Source organism: Micromys minutus (genome assembly GCF_963924665.1).
Source record: "Micromys minutus genome assembly, chromosome: 2".
In the NCBI taxonomy this organism is placed as follows: domain Eukaryota; kingdom Metazoa; phylum Chordata; class Mammalia; order Rodentia; family Muridae; genus Micromys; species Micromys minutus.
In genome coordinates, this window is record NC_137971.1 from 94,893,353 (window position 1) to 94,908,942 (window position 15,590).

Here is a 15,590-nt window from a genome sequence, read left to right on the forward strand (position 1 = left end):
CTCTGACCAATAGGAAGGACTTCTATCAGTCGGCTACAAGAAGGATAAAGATCTTGAAGGAAATGCTAATATTAGGAAAGTTGGCAAGGTGGGATTTGTAAGAGACTGTAGAGAGCTTAGGACATGTTTGAATTTTGATACCTGGAGAGGAATACTTCACTTAAGAAAATGTTAAGCAGTTTTAATTTAATAAAAATTATGCTTCCCAGAATCAGGATAAAGAGGAATTTACATAAACAAAATATGTATACATAAACATGTCTAATGATGCTTCCTTCCTCCCTGTAGCTATACATGGCTGCAGATTACACCAAATACTCCCAGAGTCTAAAGCTGTGGTGACTCTCTCTGGGACATTTTCCAAACACCTTAGCCCCGAGCCATTCTTCAGTTGATTAATGAGTAAGGGAAGGAAGGGGCCCAGCCTTCATATTTTGATAAAATATCGCTTGCGCACGCGCACACATACACACACACACACACACACACACACACAGTTTTTTACCTACTGTCCTAGGTTAGCATACTCTAAGTACTTAATGGGTCCCATTATCTTATGCAATACCTTATCCCACAGAACCAAACAATGACAAGGTAAGTGTGTCTCCAACTGCAGCTTCAGAACCAGCAAACGAGCTCGGATCCTGCAATTCTAAAGAGAAAACACTTCTGCTTGCCGAGGACCCAGGTTCAGTTCTCAGCACCCATCTGGTGGCTCACAGCCATCCTTGACTCCAGTTCCGGAGGATCTGATGCCCTCTTCTGGCACTAGAATGCATGTGGTACACAGACATACAGCTGGAAAAGTATTACATATATGAAAAATGAGATAAGACAGTTAAGTGTCCTTTAAAATTCTTTCTTTCTTTCTTTCTTCCTTCCTTCCCCCCCTCTTCTCTCTCTTTCTCTCTTTCTCTTTTAAGACAGCATCCCACTGTATAGTCCTGAGTGGCCTGGAACTCAATATATGGACCACAAACTCACTTTGGGCAAGTCACAGACACTCATGAACCTGTTATTGCCATCTGCTAGATGGTATTAAAAATAGATTTTTTTTCCACCTTGTGTTTGTAATAAGTAGGACTTGTTTGAGTTGCCCTGAAGGCTCATCGAGACTTCACGAGGCTAGCTGCTAAGCAAAAGAATCTTTGGTCAACTGCCACCTGAGTCAAAGCAACAGGACCCCTTTATCTTGCCTCCTATTTACAGGGATGTGAAACTAGACCTTAAGGTTGTCCCACTGAGGCCGGTACGCAATACTCTCAAGTCTCGAAGCGAGGGAGAGCTCATAAGATTATTTTCATTCTGGAACTCAAAGTAGATGTACCGTGGCAGCCCCATCACTGCTGCCAATATGGATACCGTGGGTGATTTTGAAGTGGCTAAGGTTCTCTGTAAGTTCTCCCTATTCACTGCGGTCCATAAGCACTACAGCATCCATCGGGGGCAAGAGTTTGCTAGCCAGAATCCTGACCGTCATGAGTATCTAGCTGCCAGCCCCGGCACAGGCTCTGCTGACTTGGAGCAGCTGAGACAGATCCTGGAAGGCTGTTCCCCCCAGTAAAATACATATGCCTGGATGTGGCTAATGGCTACTCTGAACGCTTTGTTGAATTTGTAAAGGATGTGTGGAAGCGATTTCCCCCAACGCACCGTCATGGCAGGAAATGTGGTAACAGGAGAGATGGTAGAAGAGCTAACCCTCTCTGGGGCTAACACCATCGAAGTGAGAATTGGTCCTGGCTCCGTCTGTGCAATTCGGAAGGAAACTGGAGTGGGGTACCAGTTTCAGTGCAGTGATAAAGTGTGCAGACGCTGCTCATGGCCTCAAAGGCCATATCATTTCAGATGGAGGCTGCAGCTGTCCTGGGGATGTGGCAAAAGCTTTTGAGGTAGGGGCTGACTTTGTGATGTTGGGCGGCATGCTGACCGGGCACAGTGAATCAGGTGGCGAACTCACTGAGAGAGATGGCAGAAATACAAGCTCTTCTATGGAATGAGTTCTGAAATGGCCATGAACTATTCAGGAGGTGTGGCTGAATACAGGGCCTAAGAGGGAAAGATCGCAGAAGTTCCCTTTAAAGGCGACGTGGAACATACTATTGGAGACATCTTAGGAGGCATCCGGTCTACATGCACATATGTAGGGGCTGCTAAACTGAAGGAGTTAAGTCGGAGAACTACTTTTATCCGAGCGACCCGGCAAGTGAATCCAATCGTCAGCGATTCCCAGTTGTTCTAAGACTTTCCTGAGGCAGCAACACTGCCACCGGAGCCCCCCGACAGGGTAACAGGGTATGCCTCACCCACGGCAGCCCCTGCGGAGGTGGGCTCCTTCATTCAGGTCCGGTCCTCACTCCTGAGCTCTCTACTCACTCGAGCTTCTATAGAGGCACACACAAAATGCTACAACCACTACGGGAGGGAGAGGCAAAGAAGATGACGTGAAATCAACCAATGAGAACCTGGGGACCGCCCCTGAAGATTAGGGGGAAAAGTGCTGATCCATACACAAATGGCAGACCTTGGTCTGGAAAAGGAAGGCTATTGGAATCATGTTAACCAGTTTCATTAAATGAGAGCATCAAATACCCCCCCCCAAAAAAGATTTTTCCAAGTTGTGTGTTTGTGGTACATGCCTTTAATCCAAGACACCCTTCATTCTTCCAATGATGCTTCCTTGTGGCAAAAGCACAAATCTTACAAATATGTAACAGTGTGGGAAAACTTTGTGGGGAGACTGCTATCTTGTATCCACGTGTGCTCTCTGCCTGAGTGGAGTGGTGAGGGAATAAAGGAGAGACAGAGAGATGGGCACATGGGCACACGGGAAAACTGGGTCAGCGGCTGGAGAAGCCAAAGCACTCTCAAAGTACGTGTGCTTATTATATAGAGTCAAGCGGGGAGGCAGGGTCATTGCATCCAGCTGAGCAAGGAAGCCAGTTCTTACAGGTAAACCAGGAGGCAGGAGTGTGGTGGACAGCTGGACTGGGGAGGCAGGGTTAGCTAATCTGGATGGGAGCAGTTTCTGCAGGTGATCAGTCTTCAGGCCATAAACATGGTGGTGGTCAGAGAGAAAGAGCAATGGTGGAAAATTTCTGCATACACACACACACACACACACATACACACACACACATACACACACATACACACACACACACATACACACACACATACACACACACATACATACACAAACACATACACACACACACATACACACACATACATACACACACACATATACACACACACACACACATATACACACACACACACATGCACTCACAATTAATATCCATACGATACATGGGCCAAAGGAAGGCTTTGCCATTTCCCTCTGAGCTGCACCTGAAGGGGAAGGTTTTGTCATTCCTCTGTGGGACTGAGGCTTTGGGGTCCTTAACATGACAGTGGCCATGTCTACAAGTGCAGTCACTCAGGACTTCTGCCATTCATGGCTCCCTTCCTCCATACACTACAATATTTTCTTTCATCTTTGTGTCAGAAGCATGGAAGGCTTATTTTACAGTGCTTTTAGAATAAAAAAGTCTTTAACGCTGACATTATACATTCGTTTATAAAGTATTTCACGTTTTTTATTGTTAATTTGAGTTTGCTGTGATCCACTACTGTAAATAATCAAAGCCAGGGAGTCAAAGACCTTGTCTTTCATTCAATAAATAGTTATGCAACGTTTGTCATGTGCTGGGCTCTTTGCTGGCCCTGGGGAAACAATGGTAAGAGGAAATAGAAATTCCAGCAACGTGAAGGAAACAGACAAAGCCAAATGGGCAGTACTCATAAAGCATGGAAATTTCTTGTTGGGAGTGTAGAGGGCATTGTACTTATTTACAGGAAGGATACTTGACTCTGCCTGAGGAACCAGACCAAATCAAATATTGTTTTCCTCCTGAAATAAAGTACTGTAGAATATCTGAGAAGTAAGGAGGACTTAGGATTGTGCCTGAAATTATTTACAAGTCATGACTAGCTCTCTGTCTCTCTCTGTCTCTCTCTCTGTCCCGTCTCTGTCTCTCTCAAATTTGATAGTTTCTTTACTTACATTTCAAATGTTATCCCTTTTCCAGGTTTCCCCTCTGGAATCCCCCATCCCTTCCCCCTCCCCTGTCCTCTATGAGAGTGCTCCCCCACCCACCAACCCACTCCCTCTCATCTCCCCACCCTGGCATTCCCCTACTCTGGGGCATTGAGCCTTCACAGGGCCAAGGGCCTCTCTTCTCCTTGATGCCTGATAAGGCCATCCTCTGCTACTTATGCAGCTGGAGCCATGGGTCCTTCCATGTGTACTCATTGTTTGGTGGTTTAGTCTCTGGGAACTCTGGGGGGTCAGGTTGGTTGATATTGTTGTTTTTCCTTTGGGGTTGCAAACCCCTTCAGCTCCTTCAGCCCTTTTCCTAACTCCTTCATTGAGCCCTTGCTACAGAGTAATGGTGATTAACTCCACGGAAGTAGGACAATGCCTCTGGTATTGAAATTTCATTCCTGTCAACGGAAAGACAAAGACTCATGATCAGGAGGCCCTGGGTGAATGAACAATAACACTGTGAAATGACCCAGAGAGACAAAGGAATGGGAAGCTGTGAGGTTAAGGGAGGGTTCATCCCTCAGTTCCTACATGTGCAGAACAAAGGGAAGGATGCTGGGAAAATCAGGTTCCCTTTAATATAGCATCTGATCTCGGCTTAGCCACAAGCTTCTTTTTAGTTTGCACTTTAGAATAAGAATTCCCCTTTTAGAGATGCTAGTCTCTCCAGCTGTATGCTGTGTGGGTTGAACTGTTGGAAAGAAGTCAAGATAGAGTTGCTATAGCCTGGGGATCAAAGAAAGCAGACACAGCATGGAACAGCCTAGGCCTAAGGTTCAGCAACATTGACACTTGAGCCACCGATTGACCAAAGCCCAGAAGAATGCAATATCCGATGCTGAGCCTAGGAACTCTCTAGCTACCAGTTCTAGAAAAGGAGCCACCTTTTCTAGATGCAAAGCCCAGAAGAATGCAATATCCGATGCTGAGCCTAGGAACTCTCTAGCTACCAGTTCTAGAAAAGGAGCCACCTTTTCTAGATGCACAGCTCAAACCTTAGTGAAGGCTTGCAGAGGACAGCATGGTGTAATTTCATGTGGTTCCCTCTCTGCTTTTGCCCTCCTGCCCTAGGGAACTCTGGGAAGACATGGGGGGGGGGTGATCATGTAGAAGTTGAGCCCAAACTGAAGACAGTTGATTGAAAATGGCGCTATTTCTGTAAGCAGCTGGTGAATGATCTTCAGCATTCTGTAGTGAACATTAATCATGTCAGCCCGATGCCCATCCTTTCTGCTTCTGGTAGTACCCCCACCTTCACTGCCAACATCATTTCCCTCAGACTAAGCTTGTCATTCCTCACCCTTGGCAGGAGGATGAACACTTCAAACCAGGAGGCAGAGACTTTTGTCCGTTGGAAATAAAAGAGCTTGAAGTTCTACAGTCTCTCTCGGACGGTAGAACTTCAAGACAAAACCAGAAGCTGCTGGTAGCCATGTCCTTTCTGTGCTGAAGAAGTCAGTCTGCAACTGCAGGCTGAGACTCAGAAAAGACAGGCAGGCAAGATAGCAGTGGGCAGACACATGAGGATGAGGCGGGAAGAATACAGTAGAGAGTGGTAGATGTCCATTACTCAGGAAGAGAGGCAGGACAATCAGGAGTTCGAACCATCCTTGACTTATTTGGGGGTAGCCTGGCCTACATGAGGCTCTTATCTCAAAACAAACAGCAACAAAATGTTTTTACCTTGTGAAATCGTTGTATTTCTAGGTACAACATCTGCTTTGCTGATGTGGAAAATAAGTTTCTCTTTCACATTTTGAAATGTTTGTCTTGGGCTGGAGAGATGGCTCAGTGGTTAAGAGCACTGAACTGCTCTTCCAGAGGTCCTGAGTTCAATTCCCAGCTACCACATGGTGGCTCACAACCATCTGTAATGGGATCTGACGCCTTCTTCTGGTGTGTCTGAAGACAGCGACAGTGCACTCACATATAAGAAGTTTTTTTTCTCTAGAATGCCCCTCCCCCAAATATTGTCTGAGCCAGAAGTCCTTTATTTTCTGCTAGGGGTAACTTATCTGGTGCTTCCTCTGAAGAGCTTCTCATGGGACTTTCTGAGGTAGACAAGGCAGGGTTATTTCTGTTGTATATCCAGATTACTGGGAGCAAGATGGCTCATTGGGGGACACTCTCCTTATGAGCTTACTGACCCAGTTTCATCCCTGGAGCCTATAGAGAGGAGGAAGAGAACCAACTCTGGAAAGTTATCTCCTAACTTCCATGCAGGTGCCATGGCTTGTGTGGACCCCACCCATCCACAAAGCAAATAAATGTAAAAAAAAATAATCTTCAGATTACTAGGGTCCAAAGTCACACAGTGGGTGAAGCAAGGTCTTGGATACAGGATGTGGCTATGACTGTTTCCAGGATACAGAGTTTTTTGTCCACTCCAGGACTGGAGTATTTCTGAATAGTTTGCTCATTTAGTCACCAAAATACCACTGTGTCTGTTTGTGCTAGAACCAAATGCCATTTTAGGTAGTGCTGAATGGAATAGTTTTCTCAACGCTGACAATCTCCCATGTGTAACAGACTAGTAGATGGGGAGTTTACAACAGGAAGTTAGAGTAGAAGCCTTTGGACGCAAGTTTGGGAGACAGCACTGCAGTAACAGGAAAGGATTCTCAGCAGGAACGGTGCCTCACCTCAAAATCCTTGAGATCCAGTTATCTAAACTGCTGTTGTTGTTGTTTTAACGAATGAATTTGGGGCTGGAGTTGAAAACACTGGCTGCCCTCCTAGAGGTCTAGAATTGGATCCCAGCACCCACATGCTGGCTCACAACCATTGTAACTCTAGATCCAGGAGATGTGATGACCTCTTCTGGAAACAGTTTTTCTCATCCACATTGTGCACAGACACACATGCAACAAAACACTCATGCACATAAAATAAGAAGAAATTTAAGTGTAAACATCTGCTGCAACTGTGACGTGCTCAGCACATCCTCAGAGCGTGCAGCCTGTAGCCAGCTCACCCGTCTTCCGATGGAAACAGCGTTTAGATCGAGACCCGAGAGCTGGTTTGAGTTAGCAGACTGCAACCTGTAGGCCCCAGGCGCGTCTAAGAAGTAGGTGAGCTGACCAACCTGCCATTATTTATTGATAGGACACAGCCCTCCTGTGGCTGCTCCAATGTCCTCCGATGACACCACAATCTCTTCTCCTATCTCTCCAGTCTGGTCTCCCATGGAGCCCAGATCACTCTCTCCCTGTTTGGTCCTCTACTCCCTTTGAGGTTTGTCTATCTAGGACTAGATCAAGAGCTTGTGTTTTCAACTGTAGACCTCAGTAATGTTTAATTCAGAACTCGAGAACACCTGATCTACTGGGGGGGAGGGGCTCTCTTGGAAGGCTGAGTACCTGAAACCTGAGGAGTGTGCGGCCTTTTCGTGATTGGTTCCTAATTATTTTATACTCTTGACTGCAGTCTTTTGTTTTGTGGGGGTTTTTTTCCCCCTCAGTGGGAGAATGAAGGGAGAATAAACTCCTCTCGTTTATTTAAAATCCTAAAATATTAAGGTTGGGGGGACCCATGAAATACTTTCTGATCCCAATATTATCTGGATGAGGATAAACACCAGATGCAGATTTAAAGGGGGGTATCTATGGTGTGCTTTTCCTCAGGGAAAACTGGGGTGTGTTTGGTAAAGACGAGAACAGTTTCGTGTTCTTTAAGAGGTCTTTGTCACGTTGCGTGCACACACTGTGGATGTCAGCCTGCTTAGAACTGACCGTCCAGAGGAGCATCCTCTCAGCATCTGTATAAAGAGAGGACAGAGTCACGTTCCAACGCCTGTGTATCTTGATCACAAAATTAGTTCCCCATTCAGAGATGTTTCTGTCCCTTCTTCCCAAGACTATACCACTTCTCACAGTTCCTGTTACGTCAGGTACCTCGATAGGTAAAATGCTGTGCTGAGACATATATTACTCTGATTTTACAGAATAGTCTTTTCATTCTATTATCTATTTTTCTATCTGTCTGTCTATCTATCTATCTATCTATCTATCTATGTTATTTTAAGAAAGCTGTCTAGTCTCATACTGTTGGTGGGGTATGGTGTCACAAATCTGTAATCCCACCACTCAGGAAGTAGAGGCAGGAAGATCAGGAGTTCAGGTCCATCTGGGCTACATGGAAACTGTGTCTCAAAACAAAAAACAAAACAAAAAAACCCCAAAAAACAAAAAACAAAAACAAAAAAAAAAAGTAAGAAAGAAAAAAAATCCTGGGCTGCTCGAGGTGTTCCTTGTAGTGCTGCAGATTGTGAACAAGTGGCGCAGACAGCCCAGGAGAGGCACGAGAGATGTAAGGCAGCCCTGGAACAAGAAGTGGGGCTTAGAAATCACACACAGTATTCTTTCTACCATAGGTGTTTTGTTTCTTTGCCAGAATTTGGGTATGAATCTGGAAAGACTGCCCTCATCCGGCTTCTAGTCACACCCCCCATGCCCTCTGTCTGTCTCTGGGTGTCTGTCTGTCTCTCTCTCTCCCTCTTCCCCCCCCCCCTTGTTTCCTCTCAAAATTTGAATCTAATCCAGGAGCCACAGCAGGTGTTGGGTTTGCTGGTGGGATCCAAGGGAGGTGCATGCTTTTGCACCATTCAATTGGCTACCCTAGCAGTTGAAAGATTTCTCTGGTGTCTTCAGGGGCAGTTCTAGTAAGGACCCCCCATCCCCACTTTTTGGCAATCCAGTGGTTGCATAAAGCTTTGGAAGTCTGCTCCAATCTTCCCCAACAGAGGGGTATTTTATCCAAACGTACCTTGGGTTTGCCAAGGATTCTTTTTTGTTTGTTTGTTTTTTACGAAGCCTGACACAGTCGTCATACACATGCAGGCTCAAAAGACTCACCCCCTTACCTGAAGCTGGTCCAGATAAGCTTCACTTTTTCCCCTGGAGAAGGAGGCAAGCTGCTGCTGTGCCTAATGCAGTACTTGGTACACTCAATCACTGTCATAAATACGCATAAGAAGCCTCAGTTTGAGTTCAGTTGTGTCTGCTTTGGGGATTCACATCAGGCACATGCGATGTGGCAGCTCACAGCTCCTCTCTGGCTGCCCTCCAGCTGCAGTACCTTCTGCAATCTGCTAGTGTTACCTCAGCCCTACCCCACCCTCATTACAGTCTCCTTGGCCTTTTCCCTCCTGGCTGGCTCCTCAAATGGGCAGCCTCCGAACCCTGTCATCACAGCTAAGTCTTTATGTCTATTTTTCTATCTGTCTGTTTATCTATCTATCTATCTATCTATCTATCTATCTATCTATCGATCTATCTATCTATCTATGTTATTTTAAGAAAGCTGTCTAGTCTCATACTGTTGGTGGGGTATGGTGGCACACATCTGTAATCCCACCACTCAGGAAGTAGTCTAATGGGAGACTTAGGCTCCGTCTACCCAGGTTTCCTTTGAAAGTTTCCCACGTTTTTAAATGGTTGTCAAGGCTGCATTACAATCTGAACTCTCCCAGGAACCTACTCAGGACACCTCCTCCCTGGATCCTTCCCAGATTTTTCCCTCAGTGAGATTTCTTGCATTTCACACTGGGTGTCTGCTCCCTGGAGGACCCAAGTAAGCACTTCAATATAGTAGGCCCAGTTCACACATAACTGGTGGGGGCTTCCCTCTGCCAGGGTGGGGGACTCAATCTAAGGGAAGTAAGGAGCTAAGCAATGTGAGTCCGATAATAGAATCTTCAGGATCTAAGAGTGAGTTGAAATTCAGCATCAGGCTTGGCATACATGTTTGGTTTTTGGTTTTATTATGGCAGTACAGCCATCTCCCCAGTGACTTGGTGGAGGGCAACTGCAGCTGAGGCATCATTAGCATACAGAAAAGCTGTTTTACTGAAAACTGTGTGTCAAGTAGACATAAAAACGGGCTCGATGGGCCAGAGAGATGAGCTTAAGAGCACTGGCTGCTCTTTCAGAGGACCAGAGTTCAATTCCCAGCACCCACATGGGAACTTATAACACTCTGTAACTCCAGTTCCAGGGGATCCGACACCCTCACACAGACACAAATGCAGACAAAACACCAGTGCACATGAAATAAAAATAAATAAATTGTGTAAATAGCAGGCTTGAGAGATGGCCCAGCAGTTAAGAGCATGCGCCGCATGACTGGAGTCCGGTTCCCAGAACCATTGTTGCACACACACACACACACACACACACACACACACACAGGCATTCATGCACTTCCGTATACACACAAAACAAAAGCACAGCAAGAAGATGTTTTGAATCACAGAGCTAAAAGGAACTACAGATATCCATCTGATCTGCTGTTTGCAAAACTATTTTTCACAGAGGTTTGTATGAACCTGGAGCAGAGGGTCACATGTAAAACCTAAATATATGGTAAGGAAGGGAGAGGGTGGTAGAATTTGATTCAGAAGGTGGAGGGGTGGAGCGCTCAAATGGCTGATTCGAGGAGGAACTAAGACGAGAAGCCTGAGTTTCTGGCTTGTGTGACTTTATTTTGACCTTAGCTATTGCCTCTGTAGCGAGCTGCTGGCTTTGAACAACCCAAAATGGAATGAGGTTGGGGGCCATGATGCATGTTTCCTTCCTGTATTCTTACCCTGGGTGAACGGCATATTAGACTGGCCTTTGGATGCAACTGGGTGACTCCAAACAAATATGCTTGTCCCAGAATCTGGTTCTCATTAGTTTTATATCCTCCGGCTCACAAGTCAGCTGGGACCAGGATACCAAGAGAAGTGCCTAATGGAAGAAATGTGTTTGCTTCTAACTTACAATGTGAACAACCTCAGCAGCCAGATCAAAGCCCATGGAAACTTGTACTGCCCTAAAGCAGTCTACAAGACAGTACTTCTGAGAGACATTTAAGACATATTTAGTATGCCCCTTTAAAAAGTCTATTTCAAACACTTCTGGGCAGTGTTCTGTATTACGTGTCTCTGGGATTCATGTTGCAGAGAGGAGAAGGAAAAAAAAAACTCTGAAAAATCTTTCAAAAATTTCACCGACCCAATGCTTAGAAACATGCTTGTTGATAGAAACTTGGGTTCAAAGAATATCTATTTCCATCATGCATAACACACCTGGGAAATGCCAGGCACAGAGCAGGTCATTTGTGATCCAGACTCTGCCAGAATTTGTAGGCTTACTTTTCCATTTGACTGCAGTTCCCTCATTTGCAAGATGAGAGAATTAGAATCAATGGTCTAGAGAGGGGAAATAATTACATCGCATACATTCCTGCCATGTAAGACGCATGTGCGTGTGGGCGCGCTTGTCTGATGAATGCATGTAGCTGCCAGAGATCAGCATTGGGTGTCTTCCTTTATTGGTCGCTACCTTAATTCTGCTCCCCTCTTTAGGGACAGAGCCTCTCACTGAGCTTGGAGCTTACCAATTCAGCCGGGCTGACTAGCTCCTGAGGCCCTGGGATCTGCCTGCCTTTGACCTCAGAGTTACAGATGCACATGGTCTCACTCCGTTTTTTTTGTGGGGCTGAAGATCTGAACTCAAACCCTCATGCTTATGCAGCACTTTACCCTTCGAGCCCCCCTGCCCAGCACTTAATTATCCTTTCTAAGACAGGTTCTTGCTCTATAAGCCAGTCTAGCCCCAACCTCTATCCTCCTGCTGCCATTCAGAATGCTGGTGTTACAGACACACCACTACACCCAGTTTCCTATCTTCTTAATGATTTTCAAAAAGGGAGCCCATATTTTTATTTTATAATAGCCATGAAAATTGCATAGTTTGCCTATGTGCCATTATATCTAATATTTACATCATATATATATATATATTTATATTAATGGCTTATGGGTATGGAAGTTGAGGATCTGACTGGTTAAATAAATTGTTCAAGGTCACATATGAAATGATTAGCAGAGCCTGGTATTTCTACTTCAGTCCCTCTGTCTCTAAAGCCTCTGTTCTCCCACTGTACCAGCTGTCAGTGAAAACATTCTACTATTCTAAGAACCTTTTGTTCTGGAGACTACTAGATCTGTCGGTCTGTCTGACAGTTGGAAAAATACCTTTATTGATCCCATTTACTGTTAGACTATATAATAGTTAAATGAATTAACAAAGAATAGACTAAACATCAAAGAATGAAGGGTCTAGAAGTTCCACAGAGTCTGGCACACATCATTCTGCCATTACTAACATGTGACCTTGGTCAGCCCATTAACTTCTTTGAGTCTTGGCCTTTCCTCAGAGGTATGTTGTGAGGAATAAACAAACAATGTGTTGCCTAATACATTTTAATCCCTTAATAGGTCACTACTCTGCTTTACTGATGTAGCCAAACAACATTTGCTATTATGAGCTTAGAACTTCAACAACTGAGAATTATTTGATTTGTCGGTAATCAGTACAAGAGCCTTGCACTTCTTCACTTAAGAAACAAACAAACAGGTCTGGAGAGATGGACCAGCAGCTAAGAGCACTGACTACCCTCCCAGAGGTCCTGAGTTCAATTCCCAGCAACGACATGGTGGCTCACAACCATCTGTAATGAGATCCAATGCCTTCTTGTGTGTCTGAAGATAGCACAGTGCACTCACATAAATACAATAAATAAATCTTTAAAAAAACAAACAAACAAAGCAGGTGGGCCAGCTACAGATCTTTACCTCTCCTTCACTCCTCCAAATCCAATCCCCTACTCTCATCCTCAGCTCAGTAGCAGGCCCCCTGCTGAGCCTTTCCTCTACCACCACTCCCAGGGGACTAAGCAGATCCTGAGAAAACACTCTGCCTTCTTTCCTTCTGTGGACCCCATCAACAAAACACCCCGGGCCTTCCTCATTCCTAAGTATCAGTTCCCAATACCTAGAAACAAATTTTACCAGAGACCTACAGTGGCCACACCTATCAGGATCTCAGAAAATCCTACCAGGCAACACATTCTCCTAAGAACCAGAAAGGACATCAGAATTCAAGGAACAAAACATCCACCCAACAAAGTCAAGACCAGGTATCAGCACCTACAATTAAAATCTTCCCCAACACAAATGCCTGACACTGGTGTAAAATCATAGTTAAAAACAGCCAGGATGATACGTCTTCATTAGAATCTAGCAACCCTACCACCGCAGGCCTTGAGTATTTCAACATAGCTGAAGCATAAGAAAAGACCTTAAAATAGCCTTTATGAGTATAATAGATTATCTTAAAGAGGAAATTAAATTTCTTAAAGAAATCTATGAAAATAAAACAGTGAAAAAAATAACAAAAACAGTTTACAACCTGTAAGTGGAACTATTTATAAAGAAAACCCAAACTGAGGGAACTCTGGAAATAAACAATTTGGGAACTGGAACAGAAACCTCAGAGACAAGTTTCACCAAAGGAATATAAGAGATGGAAGAAAGACTTTCAATCACTAAGACACAATAGAAGAAATTTATATCTCAGTCAAAAAAAAAAAAGTTAAACCTAAAAAAAACAAAAACAAAACAAAACAAAAAAACAAAAACAAAAACAAAATCTGGCACAAAACATTCATGAAATCTGGGACACTATGAAAGACCAAATCCAAGAATAACAGGAATGGAGGAAAGAGAAGAAACACAAGTCAAGGGCACAGAAAATATTTTCAACAACATTATAGAAGAAAATTTCCTTAACCTAAAGAAGAAGATGCCTATCAAAATACAAGGAGTATACAGAACACCAAGTAAATTAGACCAGAAAAGAAAACTCCCATAGGAAGTGCTAGGTAAAACACCAAACCTGCAGAACAAAGAAAGAATATTAAAAGCTGCAAGAGAAAAAGACCAAGTAACATATAAAGGCAGACCTATTAGAATAAATAACACCTGACTTCTTAATGAAAACTCTAAAAGCCAGAAGGATATACTACAAACTCTAAGATACAATAGATGCCATCCCAGAATATCCAGAAAAACTTTTAGTCACAATAGATGGAGAAAATAAGACATTCCATAATAAAAAATAATTGGTGCAATTTTATTCACAAATCCAGCCCCATGGGAGGTGCTAGAAGGAAAACTTCCACCTAACCATGTTAACTACACTGAAGACACCAAAAGGAATAAATAATTCTAGACTAGAGAATCAAAAGAAGGGAAACACACACACACACACACACACACACACTACCACCACAACACCAAGAAAATAACAGGACTCAACAAACACTGATCATTGATATCTCTCAACATCAATAGCTTCAATTCACCCAATAAAAAGACACAGACTAACAGAATAAATCCAAAATCAGGATCTGTTTTTCTGCTCCATGCAAGAAACGCATCTTACCATCAAGGATATACATCAACTCAAGACAAAAGGATGGAAAGCATATTCCAAGCAAATGGAGCAATCTAATGTAGCCATTTTAATATCTGACAAAATTGACTTCAAACTACAACTAATCAGAAGAGATACAGAAGGATACAAAGGACACGACACTACATATTCATCAAAGGAAAAAATCCTCCAAGGGGACATTGTAGTTCTCAACATCTATGCATCAAACACAAAGATACCCAAGTCTGTAAAAGAGGCATTGCTACATTAACCCCCCACACACCAATAGTGGGAGACTTCAATGCCCCATTCTCACCAATAGACATGTCATCCAGAAGGAAACTAAACAGAGAAATGCTGGAGATAACTCACATTATAAACCAAATGGACCTAACAGATATTTACAGAACACTTCACCCAAACACAAAAGAGTAGACCTTCTTCTCAGCACCTTTCAGAACTTTCTCCAAAACTGATCACATACTCAGACATAAAGCAAGTCTCAACAGATACAAAAAAATTAAAATAACATCTTGCATTCTATCTGATCACCAAAGATTAAAGCTAATATCCATAACAGAAAACTTACAAATTCACAGAAACTGAACAACTGACTACTTGCTGAAAAATAGGTCAAGATAGAAAAAAAGAAAAATGAAAACTTTCTAGAATTGAATGAAAATGGATACACAATATACCCAAACTTATGGGACACAATGAAGGAAATTCAAGGAGGAAAATTCATAGCACTAAGTACCTACATAAAAAAGGTTATAGATTCTCATACTAGAATATAATCACACACTGAAAGCTCTTAAACAAAAAGAAATCACACCCAAAAGGAGCAGACAGCAAAAAATAATCAAACGTAGAAATGAAATCAATAAAATAGGAACAAACAAATTCAAAGGATCAATAAAACAGAGTTGGTTCTTTGAGAAAGTCAATAAAATTAACAAGTGTTTATTCAAATTAACTAAAGGCAGAGAGAGAAAATCCAAATTAACATAATCAGAGATGAAAAGGGGGACTTAGTAATGACACTGAAGGAATCTAGAGAATCTTAAGAACATTGTTTTTAAAACCTGTATTCGGGCTGGTGAGATGGCTCAGTGGTTAAGAGCACTGACTGTTCTTCCAGAAGCCCTGAGTTCAAATCTCAGCAACCACATGGTGGCTCACAACCATCTGTAATGAGATCTGATGCCCTCTTCTGG

The 15,590-nt window shown here is 43.4% G+C and overlaps 1 pseudogene across 1 annotated transcript; it reads left to right on the forward strand.

Annotated features, from left to right (window-relative positions):
• The first annotated feature begins 586 nt into the window (after nucleotides 1–586).
• LOC308417771 (GMP reductase 2-like) lies at nucleotides 587–2,242 on the forward strand (annotated as a pseudogene). Its single transcript has 2 exons — nucleotides 587–594; nucleotides 1,210–2,242. The product of its transcript is annotated as a GMP reductase 2-like (transcript).
• Nucleotides 2,243–15,590: the final 13,348 nt, after the last annotated feature.